Source organism: Eumetopias jubatus, unplaced genomic scaffold (genome assembly GCF_037043125.1).
Source record: "Eumetopias jubatus isolate StellerSeaLion01/CBP00866 unplaced genomic scaffold, mEumJub1_p1.0 scaffold_17, whole genome shotgun sequence".
Taxonomy (NCBI): Eukaryota; Metazoa; Chordata; class Mammalia; order Carnivora; family Otariidae; genus Eumetopias; species Eumetopias jubatus.
The window spans coordinates 22,243,316-22,266,443 of record NW_028274823.1 but is presented as its reverse complement, the minus strand read 5'-3'; positions in this window follow the sequence as shown (position 1 = coordinate 22,266,443).

Below are 23,128 nucleotides of genomic sequence, written 5' to 3'. Positions count from 1 at the left end.
GATTAGTGAATGTTGAATCACCCTTGCATCCCGGGGATGAATCCCACTTGGTCATGGTGGATGATCCTTTTAATGTATTGTTGGATCCTATTAGCTAGGATTTTGTTGAGGATTTTGGAATCCATATTCATCAGGAATATTGGTCTGAAATTCTCTTTTTTGATGGGGTCTTTGCCTGGTTTTGGGATTAAGGTAATGCTGGCCTCATAGAATGAGCCTGAAAGCTTTCCTTCTGTTTCTATTTTTTGAAACAGCTTCAGGAAAATAGGTATTATTTTTTCTTTGATTGTTTGGTAGAATTCCCTAGGGAATCCATCAGGCCCTGGACTCTTGTTTTTGGGGAGCTTTTTGATCACTGCTTCAATCTCGTTACTGGTTATTGTCCTATTCGGATTGTCAATTTCTTCCTGTTTCAGGCTTGGCAGTTTATAGGTTTCCAGGAAGGCATCCATTTCATTCAGATTGCTCAGTTTATTGGCATAATGTTGGTGATAATAATTTCTAATAATTGTTTCTATTTCCTTGGTGTTAGTCATGATCTCTCCCTTTCATTCATAATTTTATTAATTTGGGTCCTTTCTCTTTTCTTCTGGATAAGTCTAGCCAGTGGTTTATCAATCTTATTAATTCTTTTAAAGAACCAGCTTCTAGTTTAGTTGATCTGATCTACTGTGTTTCTGGTTTCTAATTCATTTATCTCTAATCTTAATTATTTCTCTTCTAATGCGTGGCTTAGGCATCGTTTGTTGCTTTTTCTCTAGTTATTTAAGGTGTAAAGTTAGTTGGTGAATTTGGGATTTTTCTATTTTTTTGAGTGAGGCTTGGATGGCTATGTATTTCCCCCTTAGGACAGCCTTTGCAGTATCCCATAGGTTTTGGACTGATGTGTTTTCATTCTTATTGGTTTCCATGAATTGTTTAAGTTCTTCTTTGATTTCCTGGTTGACCCAAACATTCTTGAGCAAAGTGGTCTTTAGCTTCCAAGTGTTTGAATTTCTGCCAAATTTTTTCTTGTGATTGAATTCCAGTTTTAAAGCATTATGGTCTGAGAATATGCAGGGAATAACCTCAGTCTTTTGGTATCAGTTGAGACCTTATTAGTGACCCAGTATGTGGTCTATTCTGGAGAATGTTCCATGTGTGCTCAAGAAGAATGTGTATTCTGTTGTTTTAGGGTGGAATGTTCTGTATATATCTATAAGGGCCATCCGGTCCACTGTGTCATTCAAAGCTCTATTTCTTTGTTGATTTTCTGCTTAGATGATCTGTCTATTGCTGAGAGTGGAGTATTGAGGTCTCCTACAATTAACATATTGTTATCAGTATGACTCTTTATTTTGGTTAACAGTTGGTTTATGTAGATGGCTGCTCCCATGTTGGGGGCATAGATATTTAAAATCGTTAGATCTTCTTGTTGGATAGACCCTTTAAGAATGATATAGTATCCTTCTGTGTCTCTAACTACAGTCTTTAATTTAAAATCTAATTTGTCTGATATAAGAATTGCTACCCCAGCTTTGTTTTAAGGTCCGCTGGCATGGGAGATGGATCTCCATCCCTTCACTTTCAGTCTGGATGTATCTTTAGGTTCAAAATGAGTCTCTTGTAGACAGCATATGGATGGGTCCTGTCTTTTTATCCAATCTGCAACCCTGTGCTGTTTTATGGGAGCATTTAGGCTGTTCACGTTGAGAGTGATTATTGAAAGATATGAATTTATTGTCATCATGTTGCCTCTGAAGACCTTGTTTTTATAGATTGCCCCTGTAAATTTCTGTTGTATATCACTCTTGGGGGTCTTTCTCCTTTTATAGAACCGCCCTTAATATTTCTTGCAGGGCCGGCTTAGTGGTCACATATTCTTTCAGTTTCTTCCAGTCTTGGAAGCTCTGCCTCTCTCCATCCATTCTAAATGACAGCCTTGCTGGATAAGGTATTCTTGGCTGCATGTTCTTCTCATTAATTACCCTGAATATGTCTTGCCAGCCCTTTCTGGCTTGCCAGGTCTCTGTGGATAGGTCTGACATTATTCTGATGTTCCTCCTTCTGTACGTAAGGAATCTCTTCCCCTTAACTGCCCTTAAGATGGTTTCCTTGGTTCTAAGAGTTGCGAGTTTTACTATTACATGCTGGGGTGTTGGCCTGTTTTCCTTGATCTTGGGAGGGGTCCTCTCTGCCTCTAGGACATGAATGTTTCATTCCCCAGATTAGGGAAGTTCTCAGCTACAATTTGCTCACATATATCTTCTAGTCCTCTCTCTCTCTCTCCACCCACCTCTGGGATTCCAATAATTCTGACATTGGAACGTTTCATGGTGTCACTTCTTTCTCTGATTCTATTTTCATGGATTCTGAGTTGTTTTCCCCTGGCCTCCTTTTTTCCCTTTTTATCTATTAAATTGTCTTCCAGGTCACTAATTCATTCTTCTGCCTCACTTACCCTTGCTGTTAGATTATCTAGATTAAATTGGATCTCATTGATAGCATTTTTAAGTTCTGCAAATTCAGTTTTCATTTCTTCCCTTAGAGACTCTATGTTGCCATTAATTGATTTCTCCATTCTAGCTATTGTCTTTACAACTGCTAGCCTGAATTCCATCTCCGACATCTTGGTTATATTTGCATCCATTTGTAAATCTGCAGCATAAGTCATAATCTCTGAGTCTTTCCTATTTTGGGGGTTCCTCCTCTGTCATTCTGTTGAGGGGTGGTTGAGAGAATGTATAGAGCCCAAATTATTGACCACAACCCAAGCAAGATGCACTTGTTTTATAGGGTCCTTAGGGTTGCTGGCCTCTTGTTTTCCCAACCTCTCTTCTGGGGGAGAGGCCTGCTGTGCTGTTACTCAGGCAACCCTGTTTGGTCAGAGTTGCCCGGCCCCCAGGGATGAGTGATGGACTCAGTGAAAACCGGTTTTGGCGGGCTTTTGTTCTCTGGTGGCTTTCCCTGGTGGCTTTCTGCATCTCTTCCTAGAGTCAGAGCAGAAGAGACCATTTCCAACTCTCTGCCTCAGAGCAGAGAGATCACATTCTGTTCTTCAGTGAGCTGTCCAGGCCACACTATCTCTGTTTCTGTCCGTGCTGCTATAAACTGCAGTGTCCTGGGTTATGCGCCCCTCCACAGTGCTCCCAGTCCTCACCTCCAGGTCGGAGCACATCTCTGCCCTTTGTGCTTCTAAAACAGCCAGCCGCCCCCAGTTCACATGTGCAGCTCCCACCACTCTGGTTTCTGTCAGGGGGGCTGCCCTAAAGTCCTTTCCCCACTGCTACTGGCCTGTGAGTCTGTGCCCAGTCCCCAGCATGGGAGGCTATCGCTCACCAGCAGTGTAGGATCCCCACGGCTGGGCTCCTTTCCCCTTCTGTTTATCTTCCTCCTCCAATATATGCCCATGGAATCACGGCTCCCCTCTTAGTACCTCAAAACCAACCACCTGAGATATTCTGTTTGTAGAGATCAAGATCTATCTTCTTACATCTCAGGCTGATTCTGTGGGTGTTCAGAGTGGTCTGGTAGATATCCAGCTCAATTCTGGGGACTAGTTGGAATAGGGTCCCCTATTCCTCTGCCATCTTTTCCCCTGATTTTTTTTTTTTTTTTGAGAGAGAGAGCATGCATGCAAGTGGGGGCAAAGGGCAGAGGGAGAGGAAGAGAGAGAATCTTAAGTAGGTACCATGCCCAGCATGGAGCCTGATGCAGGGCTTGATCTCAGGACCTGAGCTGAAATCAAGAGTCAGATGCCCAAACAACTGAACCACCCATGTGCCCCAATTTCCATTCTGATTTTGATGAGAGCAGGCTCATATTTGCTCAAATGTTGACTTCTTGGGGGTAAGATATACCATAGAATATTCATAATTAGCACTTTTTCTACCCAATTAGGATTCTGATGAAGATTCAGTTCAGAATCTAAATATCCTGAATAAAATTAGCTGTCTCTAGTATGACTGAAGGCTGGCTGCATCACAGCTGTTTAGATCCAGGACTCTGGTAGGATGTCTGAGTTACAGGTTGTCCATTTTAATCAGAGCAGTGCTAGTAGATTATTCATTTCAACCATTGATCTGAAAGCTGGTTGAGTAATTAACTACTACCAATCCTAGTAATGTCAATCTCTTAGCGGCTTCTACATCTAGGGAGACCCACACTCATCCCTGAAAAACTGTGCTTTGTCTTTCCCAAACTCTATTTGGGAAGCTTGTATTTATTGAATATGAATAGTGGATTAGATGCTGGGACAAGTGAGTCATACCTGAAGTAGCCATAGTTCTTACTTTCAAGGTGTTTATAATCTTCATAGCAGAGTTGAATATAAGAAAATAATAATTACCTTTTATACATTAAGAGCAATGAAAATGACATGCCAGTTTAATCAGGATATTACAGTTTAGGAGGAAAAATGGGAGTGGAAGGGGAGGGCCAGTACAAATGATATCCTTTATATGTGCTATCTGAATCTTGAAATGTAAGTAGGGATATTAGGTTGACATGTCAAGAATATTAGTAACAAGAGCAAACATTTGTGGTATGTCTCAAACACACTGTATGCTTTATAAATATTATCTCATCAACTCTAAGAGGTAGGTGCTCTTATTATTCCACTTTTACAGGTAACTAACTGTAAGCTGAGGGAAGCTAAGTGGTAGACCCAACATTTAAACCCAGACTATCTGGGTCTGCAGCATCTGTTCTTGTTGTCTTTGGGCACTGCCTTCCTTATAAAAATATAAGGACTGTCTGTAATATAAAAGAACAGCCTGTACAAATGTAGGAAGCAAATCTGAATAATGACAAGTGCACTGGAATGTCAGGAATGGACCAGATCATGAGGTAACTCAAACAAAATCTAGATCATATCTAGAATGCAATGGAGGGCACTGAAGAATTTCAAGCAGTAGAGTGGCATTGTCAGATGTGCCTTTTAGAAAACTTATTGCAGTAGTCATGCAGAGACAGGGGTTTTAGGCTAGTTAGATAAGTAATAGACATAACAGAGGGACACAGAATGCAGAGAGAAATAAAGAGGCATGAAAAGATAGGATCAGTGAAATACAGAAGCCAGGCAACAATAAGGATCGTGTGGAAGGTAGATTTCACAGAGCTTTATGACAGATTGCAAACCCAGATAACTCTAGGATAATTCCAAGATTTATGGAATGGATTGTAACTGTCTTTGGGTGGGAAATACAAGAAGAGGCAAAGCAGGTCTTTCAAGGAAGTTTGACTTTAGTTTCTTTGATTCGGATAAACTGAATGAGCCTCTAATCCTGTGCTATCTAATATGGTAGCCATTAGCCAAATGCAGTTATTTAAATTTAAATTAATTAGAATTAAACAATACATTGCTAGAGGGTGGTCAGTGTATTGAACAATGTAGATTAGAAAATATTTATATCACCACAGATGGGGCACCTGGGTGACTCAGATGGCTAAGTAGCTGCCTTCTGCTCAGGTCATGATTTCAGGGTCCTGGATTGAGTCCCACATTGGGCTTTCTGCTCAGCAGGGAGTTTGCTTCTCCCTCTCCCTCTGCTTGTGCTCTCTCTCTCTCTCAAATGAATAAATATTTTTTTTTAAAAAAAGAAAATATTAATATCATCACAGAAAAGTTGTATTGGAGAACATTGCTCTAGATCATGAAAGTAAAGATATTCATCAGAAATTTGAATGTGTTTTTCTTGAATTTAGAGAGCCATGAAATGTGTTGCCTCAGATCTTTGGAGAAATATCCTTGGTGAGGATGTTGGAGGGAAAATGCAATTGTCAGATGAATGGTTAGATCAAATACATAAGTATCACTGAGCATGTTCCAAGGACTACATATTGTGTTAATACTTAAAATTGTTTCTAACTTTGAAAATAATGATGATATATCACAGAATTGCATGGAAAAAGTGCTAGTAGATTATTCATTTCAAGTGACCAAAAGTGGTCACTTTTTTAATGTTAAATTTATTTTGGTACACTGCTCTAAATATTTCAAAGCAAAAACCATCACAAACATTGTGAAAAGTTCTCAGTGTTTTTAAATATATGTGTAGTTATACAAATATGTATTGTGTATTAGTATATATATATTTGTGTGTATTAGTATATATTCAAACACTTTTAGCACATATTTTTTTGGCTCACTGTTGGTTTGGTATGGGTAGATAATTCATTTCTGGCTTTACAAACTTTTGGATTACAAACTTTTGGATATGATTATTTTCTTTAACCATGAGTTTTTTTTTCTTGGACATAAATTTGTATACCATAAAATACTCCCATTTTAAAACAATTCAATGATTTTTAGAAAACTTAGTTATACAACATTCATTACAATCCAATTTTAGAGCATTTTCATCCCTCCAAAGATTCTTAGTGCCCATTTGCATTCACTCCCCATTGCCATCTCTGGCCTCAGACAACCACTATTTATTTTTTGTCTATAAATAATATTTTTCTAGACATTTTGTATAAATATAATCATACAATAAGTGGTCTTTTACATCTAGCTTCATTCAGCTAATGGTATTTTTTGAGATTCATCCATGTTGTAGCTAGTATGGGTTCTCTCATCCTTGTAATTGCTGAATAACATTCTCCCTGATAAATATATTACACTTGTTTTTTCATTTATAAGTTGATGGTCATTTGGGTTGTTTCCATTTTTAGGCTACATGGAATAATGCTGTTATGAACATTTATGTAGAACATAATGTTTGCAAACATGTTTTCCTTTCTCTGGGAATGATATCTAGTAGGGAAATTGCGGGTTAATATTACAAGTCTATATTTATCTGTTTAAAAAACTACCAAAGTGGCCGCACCATTTTACATTCCTACCAGAGGGGTCCAGTTTTCCCACATCCTCTCCAACACTTGTCTCTTTTTATTTTAACTGTTCTTGTAGGTGTGAAGTAGTATCTCATTGTAATTTTAATTTTAATTGTCCTGATGACTTATGATGTTGAGAATCTTTTCATGTGCTTATTGGCTATTCACAGATCTCTTTGTTGAGATGTCTTTTTATATCTTTTGGCTATTTCCTTTTCCTGATACTCTTCACCAAAGTGAAAACACTGTAGGTGGGCAGCTGCAGTTGAAGGCAAAGTTCCCTCCTCTCTAGTCTCATTATTTGCATGTCCCAAAGAGAGATCCCCTTTGCTTTTCATTTTTCCTAGGTGCTCTTCTCTTCTTTCACACTTCCACGTGGGAATCTCTTTAATGTCAGTTGGCGACTTGCACAGAATAAATACATATATGATACATGAAGGATGACTAACCATGTAAACAGATATAAAATTATCATAGTGCTCTATGTCCTTGTTCCAGCCCTTCAACTTAAAAAAAAAAGAAGACATCTTAGTAAAAGATATTAACGTCATCATCAGAGGCTTGTCTGTTGCAAGAGTGCAGCTTCCAGGGCCCATGTTGCACTTATTTGGACACTTCTAATTGAGGCTAAGAATACAGCAGAGGTTGTATGACCCTGGTTAATCCTTCTGCAATCAAAGCCTTTCAAATCCACATCAGTCTACCAGCCTGTGCATTTGGGGTCTACCCATGTATCAGGAATTGATGAGTTGGTAACGAACATCAAATATGCAGTCCCTGTAATTCAAGGAGTCACAATAAGGACCTGTCAGGAATGATATAGAACATTTGAAATGGAATGAATCTTAAATCAATCTATCCTCAAATTCTGTAATAATCTTGGTCTCTAGGCAGCACATGACCCCAAAAGCTGAGCTCTGTTTTCTTCCTGAGGTCAGCTCCACCAGGCCTTCAGGCTGAAATATTCAGTCACTTATCCTGCCGAAGGACCTGAAGTGGACCCTCAGCTGTTCTCTGACTCTCATCTTCATTTCAGGCGTCCAGGGGCCACACTCTCTTGATGTAAAACAATGGCTCATTCCCAGCATCTGCTTTCACAGTCCCCAGGCTGATTGACAGGATTCACAAAGGTGAACCAAACAGAGTCCCTAAACTCACAGAACAGTCTAGTAGCAGAGACAGACATAGTACAATACTCATAATACTGAAGGTGTGGTTGTAGCTGTTAGGAGTATGTTAAAGGAAAGGTTCATAGTATTAAAGTATTTCACATAGTCTGGGGGGTCAGGGAAGACTCACAATCATCCTAGATGCAGACGCAGCTTGATAACTGCCGAAAGCGCACAATGACGAGAAGAAAGATTCTTGCAGTGAGGTGTCATTCTCTTCTAGCAACTCCTGATGGAACCATGCAGGAGAGGAGAAAAGACATATGGCCTGGGGCTTATCTGCAACCCACTCCCAGCTAGCAGTTTATCTCTTTCTTCCTGATGTGCTTGGGGGGAGGGGTTATTATATGTATTCATACCAAAGAATTTATTGCCCCACATTTTTTTTTTTGCTAGTAGTATATTATAAGATATAGTATAAAGTATTCCCTGCTTTGCTCTGTTTGTAATGATGGATGTGACCCACACTGTCTCAGGCACACTTCTTGAACTCTCAAGCTATCAGTACTTTACATTCTTCATAATAGGCTGGTGGAAAATGTGACCTATTTATGTGTAAATCTAGTATTTATGGCAGTACAGTTCTATAATAATAATAGAAAATCTAAAATGGCTTTCTCTGTTTTGAAGTTTGCTCCATAAATAAATCTAGAATGCCAATTATTTGTTAAATAATTTACAAATTATAGTTTCCTGAAAGATGGATCTACTTTGCCATCCTTTTCTGCTAGTCTTTTTTTTTTTTTTTTTATTGGGGGGGGTGTCTATTTTTTTTTCTACCAGAAGCAAATAATGTAAAAGTTAATATATTTAGTAATGGGTTTTGTATAGTTGATTCTTAATCCCCCACTAGTGTCTCTGACACATTTTCTTGGTCTGAGAATCTCTTTCTATCACAGTTGGGAAGAGTCCTTTTGTTGATATGATTATAATAGTGTTTCTGTTTCGCTCTCAATCTGTGATAAATAGTGGGTTCTAATTGACTTCCATTTTTTCTCTCAATTTACCTAAATATAACCTACAATATGAATATTATATATAAAATATTTATCATGACATAAATAATGATGAAAACTGAAAAAAATCACATTTCAGCAAAGAAACATGATGGCCACAAAAAGAAACAAAGACTCACCATTTAAAACAAAGAATCTCATAAATATTAATGAATGAACACAATTTACCTGAGAGAAAACCACAGACTCCACTCCTTCAATATAAAAATTTGATCTTGCACAAACAATTCAGCAAGGTTTCAAGAACCATGATTATTCACAGAACCAAAGGATTCTTTAACTTTCCAAAGGATTCACTCTAGGGTTCCTTTAAACATTGAGTTATCCAAGTGCATTCTAAATATAATTCAGTTTTTTAAATCTAAATCACCCCCAACTTTGCAAGAATGCATTTATTGCTCTCATATAAAGTGATACCTCAATGAAATTAAAATCTGTAGCCCAGTAGGGTAGCTTCTACAAGAGAAGATGTCCTTTAAAAACAAACATTATTTTTAATCATGAACTATTCCATGTGAAGTTAATGTGTAGCCCCAGAAAGATTTCCTTTTATTATCTCCCTGGGAGTCAGCCTTTTAGAGCTAAGGTTCTTCTCTAATGGCTCCAGACAGAAGGAGAATTCATGACAAATTCAACTACCATCAAGAATGACAACAGTGTAGTCCTACAGCCCTCCACCCCTCCAGGAGTGCACTCTTGGAAGCTCCTTGAACTTGATTCATTTTTTGTTTGTGTGTTCACCTGCTTGTCTTAGGCTGTCTTTTCCTGAAAATGATGAAAGTCATTGCTCATCAGGATTATATCATTAAAATAGGGCATTTATACCTGTAGAAAGATATCTTCACGCTGCTAGTTCAGAAAGATTTGAAGAAATGCCTCAGAGTGAACAAGCCACTACTGCCATCCAGTCGACCACAACTTCCAAAGGGTAAAACTACAAACTTATGCAACTGACAGTTTATATTTAAGCATATTCACTTATTTAAACTTATGCCTCTGATGTTATAGAAGTATAATCATTAATGTGAAAATATATAAATTTTAATCTGTTTTTGAAAAACTTAAAAATATTATAGAACAGCACAAGAGTATTTTTAATAGGAAATATGTATACAGATGGGTGATATTGTATGGATTCAAATCCAACCAAAATGGCTACCCAAGTTACTTTTAGGTGGAAGGACTAAGATTCTTCTATATAAAAGAATCATTTTCATTTTGACCTTCATGTGCAGAATTTTCTTTCAACACATTGATACTAAATATTCAATAAAACAGTTTGAAGAAAAACCTATTTTTAAAGCTTATCTCTTTATGACACTTTTTTTTAAACCTGAGTTTCTTTTTTCTAAGATTAGTGATTATTACTAAGAATTCATATGTGAAAATTCAATTTTAGAATTTTTCCATTTTGCCAACTGAGAGCCAATTAGCCAAATTAATTAGTTTTTGGAATTGAAATGTAATTGGGTGGGGAATTTCTAACCTCTTTCAGTACAACCTTCTCTGACAGGGATATGTATTCATCTAGAGACTGGTAAAATTGAGAGAAAAAAGTATATTCTGTTGGAAGGAGCTACAGCAGGACATCTTTTCCTCATCCTCATTGGGAAATAGCAAAGCCTTGTGCTTATTGCAGAAATTGTTCTTTCTGTCTGTTCCCCTGTCAAATATGGCCTGGTTACATGGAGTCAATGTGACATCCTAAATAACTGTCTCCCCAGGGGAAAGTCACCTGTCCTAGGAGGATACAGTCTGGCTTCAAGGCACTAAGGTCAACTTGGAACCATTCCCACTCTTCTATCTGGGTGTCTGAAGGTTAAGAGAGAACTTATGAGCCATTAACTAGATCAAACAACAGGGAGGATATAAGACTCTCAATGTACAAGAACTACAACAGTGCCTGACCCTATACCAACTTTCCAAGTGTAAACATCACTGCTATTTCATATCTGCCTTCAAAATCTTACTCATATGTCTTTTGTGAATAATCCTAACATAGAGCCTACAGGGAGAGAATTCTAGGAAACACTTCCATTTTAGCTAAATCAACACAGTGCAAAACTACTAAGAAGGCAATGTTAAGGTGTTTGGATATTATGAAAGAGATGTATGATAGATACATCTTCAGTTTTGTCTTGTTTTTCCCAAGCAAATGTTGATAATTGAGACTGGAAGTGAGTCTTGATAACAGTAACTAATTTGTCAAATGCATTAACAGCTAGTATGCAAAATATATAAAAAAAAAAACCCTCCTATTTATTTCATTTTAGACTAGAAGAAAATTTCACTGTCATGGTCTATATTGAAATATTAAGAGTCTTACTATTAAAAATGAGTAGAATATTTAAAAGGAAATTTAATCTTATATAGAAAATCTACCACCCATTACTGGCTGAATTATATTTGCCTGTTTCGATTCTCTCATTTCACTTAGTGAACTTCCATTTGGTGGCTTACAAGAAATCTTTGATTATATTCAGAAATATGATTCAAGACTTCACAACCAAGTCAGCCTGGAAATCTCTGCCCACAACCCATCTGGAAAGCCAACAGAGAAGCAGAGTCATGAGAGCTCCACTGTGGCAGTATCAGGCTTTACGAGATCAACCTGGTGGGCTCAAATGCAGGAATTTGTAAAAATCTGAAATTTTGTTTGTCTTCTTTCTTTCTCTCTCTTCTTTCACCCACCCCCATTTTTCTTCATCATTCTTTATTTAGTTTTCATTTTCCTTCATTTTTCCTTTCCTACTATCTTCTTCTTCTTTTTTTAAATGTGTATTATTTGTTTCAAAGGTACAAGTCTGTGATTCAACAGTCTTACACAACTTACAGTGCTCACCATAGCACATACCCTCCCCAATCTATCACCCAGCCAACCCATCCCTCCCACCCCTCACCACTCCAGCAAAACTCAGTTTGTTTCCTGAGAGTAAGAATTCCTCATATCAGTGAGATCATATGATACATGTCTTTTTCTGACTGAGTTATTTCGCTTAGCATAATACCCTCTAGTTCTATCCATGTCATTGCAAATGGCAAGATTTCAGTTTTTTTGAAAACTGTATAATATTCCATTATATATATATATACCACTTCTTCTTTATCCATACATCTGTTGATGGACATCTTGACTCTTTCCATACTTTGGCTATTGTGGACATTGCTGCTATAAACAATAGGGTGCACGTACCCCTTTGGATCACTATGTTTGTATCTTTGGGATAAATACCCAGTACTGCAATTGCTGGGTCATAGAGTAGCTCTATTTTCAAATTTTTGAGGAAGCTCCATACTGTTTTCTAGAGAGGCTACACCACCCTGCATTCCCACCAACAGTGTAGGAGGGTTCCCCTTTCTCTGCATCCTCGCCAACATCTGTGGTTTCCTGACTTGTTCATTTTAGCCATTCTGGCTGGTGTGAGGTGGTACCTCATTGAGGTTTTGATTTGGATTTCCCTGATGCCAAGCAATGTGGAGCACTTTTTCATGTGTGTGTTGGCCATTTGGATGTCTTCTTTGGAAAAAATGTCTCTTCATGTCTTCTGCCCATTTCTTGATTGGATTATTTGTTCTTTGGGTGATGAGTTTGATAAGTTCTTTATAGATTTTGGATACTAGCCCTTTATCTGATATGTCATTTGCAAATATCTTCTCCCATTCTGTCAGTAGTCTTTGGTTTTGTTGAATGTTTCTTTTGCTAAGCAAAATCTTTTTATCTTGATGAAGTCCCAATAGTTCATTTTTGCCCTTACTTCCCTTGCCTTTGGTGATGTTTCTAGGAAGAAGTTGCTGCGGCTAAGGTTGAAGAGGTAGCTGCCTGTGTTCTCCTATAGGATTTTGATGGACTCCTGTCTCACATTTAGGTCTTTCAAACATTTTGAATCTATTTGTAAGGAAATGATCCAGTTTCCTTCTTCTGCATGTGGCTGTCCAATTTTCCCAACACCATTTGTTGAAGAAACTCTTTTTTCCATTGGACATTCTTGCCTGCTTTGTCAAAGATGAGTTGACCATAGAGTTGAGGGTCCATTTCTGGGCTCTCGATTCTGTTCCATTGATCTATGTGTCTGTTTTTGTGCCAGTACCATACTGTCTTGATGATGACAGCTTTGTAATAGAGCTAGAAGTCGGGAATTGTATGCCACCAGCTTTGCTTTTCTTTTTCAATATTCCTCTGGCTATTCGGGGTCTCTTCTGGTTCCATACAAATTTTAGGATTATTTATTCCATTCTTTGAAAAAGATTGTATTTTGATAGAAATTGCATTGAATGTGTAGATTGCTCTAGGTAGCATTGACATCTTCACAATGTTTGTTCTTCCAATCCATGAGCATGGAATGTTATCAACTTCTTTGTGTCTTCCTCAATTTCTTTCATGAGTATTTTACAGTTTTCTGAGTACAGACTCTTTGCCTCTTTGGTTAGATTTATTCCTAGGTATCTTATGGTTTTGGGTGCAATTGTAAATGGGATCGACTCCTTAATTTCTCTTTCTTCTGTCTTGTTGTTGGTCTATATGAAGGCCACTGATTTCTGTGCATTGATTTTATATCCTGCCACTTTACTGATTTCCTGTATAATTTCTAGCAGTTTTGGGGTGGAGTCTTTTGGGTTTTCCACATAAAGTATCATATCTGCAAAGAGTAAGAGTTTGACTTCTTTTTTGTCGATTATGATGCATTTTATTTCTTTTTGTTGTCTGATTGCTGTGGCTAGGACATTTAGTGCTATGTTGAATAGCAATGGTGATAGTGGACATCCCTGCCATGTTCCTGACCTTTGGGGGAAAGTTCTCAGTTTTTCCCCATTGAGAATGATATTCGCTGTGGGTTTTATGATTTTGAGGTATGTACCCTCTATCCCTCTACTCTGAAGAGTTTTGATTAAGAAAGGATGTTGTACTTTGTCAAATGCTTTTTCTGCATCTATTGAGAGGATCATATGGTTCTCGTTCTTTCTTTTATTAACGTATTGCATCACATTTATTGATTTGCGGATATTGAACCGAACTGGCAGCCCAGGAATAAATCCCACTGATTGTAGTCAATAATCCTTTTAATGTATTGTTGTATCTTATTGGCTAGTATTTTGGTGAGAATTTTTGCATCCATGTTCATCAGGGATATTGGTCTGTAATTCTTCTTTTTGATGGGGTCTTTGGTTTTGGGATCAAGGTAATAGTGGCCTCATAAAATGTGATTGGAAGTTTTCCTTCCAATTCTATTTTTTGGAACAGTTTCAGAAGAATAGGTATTAATTCTTCTTTAAATGTTTGGTAGAATTCCCCTGGGAAACCATCTGGCCCTGAGCTCTTGTGTTTTGGGAGATTTTTGAAGACTGCTTCAATTTCCTTAGTGGTTATAGGTCTGTTCAGGTTTTCTATTTCTTCCTGGTTCAGTGTTGGTAGTAGATACTTCCCTAGGAATGTATCCATTTCTTCCAGATTATCTAATTTGCTGGCATAGAGTTGCTCATAATGTGTTCTTATAATTGTTTGTATTTCTTTGGTGTTGGTTGTGATCTCTCCTCTTTCATTCATAATTTTGTTGATTTGGGTCATTTCTCTTTTCTTTTTGATAAGTTTGGCCAGGGTTTTATCAATCTTATTAATTCTTTCAAAGAACCAGCTCCTAGTTTCTTTGATCTGTTCTACTGTTCTTTGGGTTTCTATTTCATTGATTTCTGCTCTGATCTTTAGTATTTCTCTTCTCCTGCTGGGTTTAGGTTTTATTTGCTATTCTTTCTCCAGCTCCTTGAGGTGCAGGTTTAGGTTATGTATTTGAGACCTTTCTTGTTTCTTGAGAAAGGCTTGTATTGCTATATACTTTCCTCTCAGGACTGCCTTTCCTGCCTCCCAAAGATTCTGAACAGTTGTGTTTTCATTTTCATTTGTTTCCATGAATTTTTTGAATTCTTCTTTAATTTCCTGGTTGACCCATTCATTCTTTAGTAGGATGCTCTTTAGCCTCCATGTATTTGAGTTCTTTCTGAAAGCATTGTGGTCGAAAATATGCAGGGAACGATCCCAATCATTTGGTACTGGTTAAGGTGATCTATTCTGGAGAATTTTCTGGGGGACTACAGAAGAATGTGTATTCTGTTGCTTTGGGATGGAATGTTCTGAATATATCTGTGAAGTCCGTTTGGTTCAGTGTGTCACTTAAAGTCTTTATTTCCTTGTTGACCTTTTGCTTAGATGATCTGTCCATTTCAGTCAGGTGGGTGTTAAAGTCCCCCACTATTATTGTATTGTTGTTGATGTGTTTCATTGTTTTTGTTATTAATTGCCTTATATAAGTGGCTGCTCCCATGTTAGGGGCATAGATATTTACAATGTTAGATCTTCTTGTTGGATAGACCCTCTAGGTAGGATATAGTGTTTTCCTCATCTCTTATTACAGTCTTTTGTTTACATTCTAATTTGTCTGATATAAGGATTACCACCCCAGCTTTTTTCGGTGTCCATTAGCATGGTAAATGGTTTTCTACCCCTTCACTTTCAATCTGGGGGTGTCTTTGAGTCTAAAATGAGTCTCTTGCAGACAGCACATTGATGGGTTTTGTTTTTTTTTATCCAATCTGATCCCTGTGTCTTTGATTGGGAAATTTAGCCCATTTACATTCAGGTTAACTATTGAAAGATATGAATTTAGTGCCATTGTATTGCCTGTAAGGTGACTGTTACTGTGTATTGTCTGTGTTCCTTTCTGGTCTATGTTACTTTTAGGCTCTCTCTTTGCTTAGAGGACCCCTTTCACTATTTCTTGGAGGGCTGGTTTCGTGTTTGCAAATTCCTTTAGTTTTTGTTTGTCCTGGAATCTCTTTATCTCTCCTTCTATTTTTAGTGACAGCCTAGCTTGATATAGTATTCTTGGCTGTGTATTTTTCTCATTTAGTGCTCTGAATATATCATGCCAGTCCTTTCTGGCCTGCCAGGTCTCTGTGGATAGGTCTGTTGCCAGTCTAACATTTCTACCATTGTAGGTTACAGACCTCTTGTCCTGATCTGCTTTCAGGATTTTCTCTTTGTCTCTGAGACTCGTAAGTTTTACTTCTTAGATGTTGGGATGTTGACCTATTTTTATTGATTTTTAGAGGGTGTTCTCTGTGCCTCCATGTTTTTGATGCCTGTTTCCTTCCCCAAATTAGGGAAGTTTTCTGCTATAATTTGCTCCAATATACCTTCTGCCCCTCTCTCTCTTTCTTCTTCTTCTGGGATCCCCATTATTCTAATATTGTTTCATCTAATGATATCATATATCTCTTGAATTCTGCCCTCGTGATCCAGTAGTTGTTTATCTCTCTCTCATCTTCTTTATTTTTCATCTTTTGGTCTTCTATATCACTAATTCTCTCTTCTGCCTCCTTTATCCTAGCAGTTAGAGCCTCCGTTTTTGATTGCACCTCATTAATAGTCTTTTTGATTTCGACTTGTTTAGATTTTAGTTCTTTTATTTCTCCAAAAGTGGTTCTCTTGTATCTTCCATGGTTTTTTCAAGCCTAGCTAGAATCTTTATAATCGTCATTCTGAACTCTAATTCTGACATCTTACTAATGTCCATATTGATTAGGTCCCTGGCAGTCAGTACTGTCTCTTGTTCTTTTTGTTGAGGTGATTTTTTTCTGTCTTGTCATTTTGTCCAGAGAATAGATGAATGAGAGAACAAAATGGTAACAGGGTAACAACAACCCCAGTAAAATATACACTAAACAAATCAGAAGCTACCTGAAAGCAGGGGAAAGGAATGAAAAAAAGAAAAAAAGAAAAGAAAAGAAAGAAAGAAAAAAGAAAAAGATAAAAAAAAGGAATATGATCAAATATGATTAGGCTGATGAATAGATCAGTGCCACGCACTAGATTTTGGGCATATTTTAGTCTGTTAGAAGAAACTGCCTCCCAAAATTTTAAAGAAAGAGAAACTTATATATGTATGATAATAAGGGTAAATACAATGAAGGGATGGAATATGACTGTAAAGATGAATATTTAAAAAGATTTTATAAAAGGAATTGATAAGAATTTGGTTGAAAAAAGAAAGAAGAAAAATTAAAAAAAAAAAAAAGGCAGAGAATGTGATCAGGCAGGAGACTAGAACAAAGCCATCCACTAGAGATTTAGGGTATATTTTGGTCTGTTAGAAGAAACTGTATCCCAAAATTTTAAAGAGAGAACAACTTATAAGTTTGTTAACCAAAATAAGGTTAAATACTATGAAGGGATAGAATATGCTACTATGAAGGGATAGAATATGACTCTAAAATGAAAAAAAGAAAAGATTTAAAAAAAAGGGATTGATAAGATGTTGGTTGAAAAAGGGAAAAAGAAAAATTTGAAAAAAAAATTAAAAATATTAACTTTGAAAGACTAAAGAATCAGGGGGAAAAAAGCCATGAATTCTATGTGCCATATTCCCCTAGTGCTGGTGTTCTCATTGATCAGTAAACTTGGTCTTGGCTGGCTATGCTTGCTTATCTTCTGGGGAGGGGCCTGTTGCTGTGGTTCTCAAATGTCTTTGCTGGATGTGGAATTGCCCTGCCCTTTCCAGGGGCTGGGCTAAGTAATCTGCTCGGGTTTCCTCTCGGGAGCTTTTTTTTCCCTGCAAGCTTCCCTACAGCTTTGGAGGATGAGAGTGAAAATGCCAGCCTCCAGATCTCTACCCCTGAGGGGCCAAGAACTTGGGGCCCCACTCTTCAGTGAGCTCCCAGAGAAAAGCAATCACTCCCATCTCCCCAGTGTCTGGCCACACTCCGTGCCCACCTGGCCTGTGACTGAGCATCTCCATCTCTGGCACATGACCCCATGTGGAGTCTCCAAACCCAGCAGATCCCTGTGCTGTGCTCCCATGCCACTCCTCCTGGGGGAGGAAGGAGAGTCTCCCCGGTTCTGCCACTTGTTGGGTCCCTGCTGGAAGAGCAGTGGCCCGACTATGCCGTGGATCAGTTTATGGCAACCCCTAGCTGAGAGCCTGCTCCTCAGCTCCGTCTCTGCACCCAGCTTCCCTGCTCAGATACCTGGGAGCTCTGCCACACTCAGGCATCCCTGGTCTTTCTGTGACCCTGAGGGTCCTTAGACCACACTGTCTCAGTGAGGGTTCCACCCCCGCTTAGCCACTGGAGCGATGTCCCTCAGCAGAGCAGACTTCTAAAAGTCCAATTTTGTGGTCCGCTGCTCCTTGCAGGTAGCGGCTGATGGAAGCTCCCTTCCCCGTGGCCTATTTTCCTGAATATCACCTCGATTCACTTCTCCACATGTCCTACCTTCCAGAAATTGGTCACTTTTCTGTTCATAGTGTTGCTGCTATTCTTTTCTTTGATCTCCTGTTGAGTTCGTAGGTGTTCAGAATGGTTTGATCCCTATCTAGCTGAATTCCTGGGACCAGATGAAATTTAGGTCTCCTACTCCTCTGTCATCTTGCTTCTCCTTCACTGCATTTATTTTTTTTTACAGACATTCCTGCATGATATTCTGAGTAAACCACATATAGGAAAATAATAGATGCTCAACAAAAGCTTGCTAACAAATCAATGGTTATTGGTGAAAATATATGCTTTTATAAAAGGCTCCTTTGTAGTCCCCATTCTACTTATTTCTTTCATTTCCCCATTTTTATCTCAGTTATCACTTATTTTCATTTACTTTTTCTTGACCATTCAGTTCCTATAATGTGGGGTTGTGATGTCTGCTCAGGCTAGAGAAGACCTATTTATGATCAATCCTCTGAAAGCAGGGAGCAAGACCATTTACAAGTGTGTGATTGGACAATGATCAGATATTCTATAATAAAATATCAGAGCTCCCCATTCAGAGTGAGTTATTATTATTTAAATGTTCATAAAAGATGACATAATTCATAAAAACATATACATGCACTTGCTGGTTGTCAGAATTCTCCAGGAGTTTTCCCTATGAAACTTTTGTTGGAGAGCCTCAAGGAAAATTACAGTGTACTACTAGAAAAAAATAAAAGAATCGACTCTCTCATGGGGAACTCGCAGCATGGGCCAAGCTCTATTCTTTTAACCTATTGTTATCTTTTGCTGACAAATGAATCCTTTCAGGGATCCTCAGAAGGGTGCTGCTCTGTGACTTTTCCCCTTGCCTCTGACTGTCCAGCTTTTTGTTATCCTTGTGTTTCCCACTCTCCTTTCTTATTCTCCTTCTTTGGAGAAGCCCCATGAATGGCTTGGAGAAAAGTACCCCCCTTCTCCCTCCTGTTTTTCCAATCCACTCCCCCCACCAATTTCTCTCTTGCTTACCCACCTTCTTAGGTCCACAGGTTTTATTTGGAAAGCGAGTAAAAACAGAAGCACGTCAGAGCCTAGATCATGGAAACCAAGACTTGCCTGGAGAAAATGTCTACAACTAAGTGATAAATCAGCATTATTTCTGAGGTATTGAAAGACTTTTAACTAAAGTAGGAAAGGAAATGTTGTCATGAGAATTGCTGAAAGTAGGATGGGGTGCCTGGGTGGCTCAGTTGGTTAAGTGTCCAACTCTTGATTTTGGCTCAGGTGATGATCTCATGGTCATGAGATCAAGCCCTGCATCAGGCTCCATGCTCAGCATGGAGCCTGCTTAAGATTCTCTCTCTCCCTCTCCCTCTGCCCCTCCCCACTGTGCTTGCTCTCTCTCTCTCACCAAAAAAAAAAAAAATTACTAAAAGTAGGAAAATAAGGATATAATAATTCCTCCAGCAAAACCAGGTATGTAAATGGCAAACAAGATTGGGAGCTAATGTGGTCAGTTTGGGAATGGAGTTGGACAAAATATGACTGGTAGAAAAGACACTCACCTGGCCTGGAGATAGCACTACCATGGGGACCAGGACTGGGAATCTAAGCAGGCACTTAGCATTAAGGGAGCCAAATAGCCAATCCCTAGAGCAGCAATGGCAAGGATCCAGGAAATTGTGGCGCTTCCTATTTCTGAAACTATCAGTGCTCCCTTGTCTTGAGTATCTCTGTGTCTTATAAGTGAGATACTGGCTAACATACCTGAGTATAGACATTGATCCTAGGGAGTAGAAAGAAACCAATTATAAGAATGAATCTATGGGAAAAACTGGTTGGCAATTCACCAAACACTCCTCTTTTCCTTTTATGCTCACAGATAATAACATTCCTGTTTTCCTTTTATTTTAGTACAGCTACATGCCTGAGTTTTGGGCAATGAAATCAGCTAGAAATGATGAATTCCATTTTCAGACCCCACCTATAAATTTCTCCCATGGTTGATCCTCCACCCTTTATAACCATCTTTTGTCTCATAGGAGAGAACTCTGTAGACATGGATAATAGAGCCATAATGTGGAAATAACTCAAGAACCGGACATGCCACTTAAAGGAAAATGTCTTGTCAAACAAAACCAAAAATAAGCAAAACTTACCCAACCAGGAACACCTGCCTGAGACTGTTGAGGAATACATTTTCCTGTAGTAAGACTTGGACATTTTCTCATGTTAGAACAACTAATCTACTATTCAAACATAAGGATGCTCATAAGGCTGATAGCAGTGACTTGTATGGATTTTGCCTGCCCAGTATTATCATACTGCAGTCTCCTAATAACACCACCCCAAAATTCCCCAAAACTGCTCGTACTTTTAGTTTATGTGGTTTCACTGGGTTGACCCCCATTTCCCTCTAGATTCAGAGGTGAGCATATGACCTAGGACTCACAATGACCATATCAAATTCCCCTCCTCTACCATGATAAATAGACCTATAACCTAAACCGAGCCAAGTAAAATTATTAGGATTTTTCTCTATGTCATAAGAAATGTGGCATTATATTTTACCAGACTTGCAGTTATGAGAATGTTATTGTGGAGATTCTAGGGTTCTATGTGAGGAACACCAGCCAGATAAAGCAGAAATGAGAAATAGAGTTTTTTTCTGACATTGAATCCAGCCAAATCTTAAGCAATGTGCCCATGAAATTTTGAGTTCTGCTAGCATATGTACTGCTTTTTCAGTTAGTCAGTATATTTGTTTTTTATTGCTGCTATAACAAATTTCAAAAAAAATTAGCAGTTTAAAACACAAATTTATTCTCATATAGCTCTGGAGGTCAAAGTCTGAAATCAGGTTCACTGAGATAAAATCAAAGCGCTGGCAGAGGTATTTCCTGTTTGTTCCTGCTTCTGTAGGCTGCCTACATTCCTTGGCTCTTTCCTCAATGCTGGTAGCCAAGAGTGTAGCATCTTCTCTCCTGTGTGACTTCTGCTTTCATCTTTATATCTCTTTGACTCTGACCCTCCTGTCTCCCTCCTATAAGGACCTTGTGATTATGTTGTGCCATAATACATAATATTTTCCCCGTTTCAGGATTCTTAATTTAAACCTATTTGCAAAGTCCCTTTTGCCATGTAAGACAACATGGTTATAATTTCTGGGAATTAGGACATGGATATCCCTGTGGAGTCATTATTTAGCATACCGTAATTGATGTGATTTGTATTTCTATCGCTTAAACCCAAAGAGAGTTATTTTGAATCTTTAGCCTGTGTCTGTAGGTCTTTAGCCTGTTTCCTGTTGTTCATGGCCCAAGATACAGGAAAAAGAAGGAAGAGAATGTGTATGAGGCAGATAATAAGCAGACCATTATGTAGAAGAGTGTAAAAACAGTAGTTTACAGAGGACTCCTAATAACATTTTTGAAAGATAAGCTGTATAGTTTGTATGATGTAAATGATGCTAGCTTGCCCTTGAGATGTTGTCTATAGACAGGGTTAATTACCTTAGGACTTCCTGACTATACGATCTTTTAATTTTGTTTTAACATTAAAAGTAAACCTTCTTTAAAATTAGAGTGACATTATAATTTATCACCCAAATCAGAATATTTTTGAAAGAGAAAGAAGGTGCTTTTTAAAATTAATCCAGAATAATAGGCATAAGTTGGAACTCTCCTGGGAAGACAGATATGAGTTTACCCTATTTATAATAAAACATGATGACAGCATGTTCTCTAAGCCAAAGTGTTCAGGTTCCAAGTAAGATGAGCTTATACTTATTTTTGGTCACCCTAAAGTAAAATATTATATTATTATTACTAATTATTTTGGGGGCTTTTCCCTTGAGGATGAAATAATTCATAAACTCATCTAAGATGTTGGATTTTTATGTAGTCTATAGTGATGGGAAAGCATCTAACATAGTGCAATTCTTCTAAAAACTATTCAATTATTAAATATATTCATTCATTCATTTATGCACTTACCCAGTAGATATTTGCTGAGCACTTAATATATCCCAGCCATGGTGCTAGGACTAACACAGATTATGGCTATGATGGAAGTATATAAAGAATGCAGGGTGAAGGGAGGAAAGGAGGAATAACCAAGGAGAACTTTGAAAGGATCATGAAAGCTCAGACACGTTAGCAGGAAGGGAAGAGATTCACTGTTTATTTTGGTTTAATGACTGGATGAAGACAGAGGGGGTATTTAAAGGAGAAGGGTGGTTGTGTCCGGATCCTGAAAAGCTGAGGATGTGAGATTTGTTCATCTCATTTACACTCAAGCGTGAATCAGCAGGGTTGTTGTCAAACTCAATGATATGATTAGAATTAGCTTCTAAGAAAGCCGTTCTGAAGCCCTCAGGGTACAGGGAAATCATGTGGGAGAGTCTAGAACAGAGATGACAATGATAGTTATAAGATTTTCTGGGCAGTTACTGAGTAATGGGTACCATTGCAAGTGTTTTTTTATTCTAGATTCGCATATGTCACCTTAACTACCTAAGCTAGTGGCAATTGCTCACCCATTTTTGAGAGAATGACATCATAGTAGCAAGATAATTACTTAAGGCCAACATCTAGCAAAGAGTGTTGCTGGGATTCAAATTTAGTCTGTCTGACCTCAGGTCTCCAGCAACTCCATCCCATAGAGCGTGACCTTTCCGCCTTTCAGCTCCTGCAGCACTTGCCGCCTGGGCCCCTCATTAGGCACCCATATGCATCTCCATCTGTTAGATCTCATTCTCTACATATGCTCCATCTTACCAGCTGGCTTTGAAGCTACTTACAGACAGGGCCACAATGTAAACATCTTTGTATTCCCCACAGCTTCTAGCAAATCCTCTTGTCTATCAACGCTAAAGAAAACTCTTCAGAATGCCAC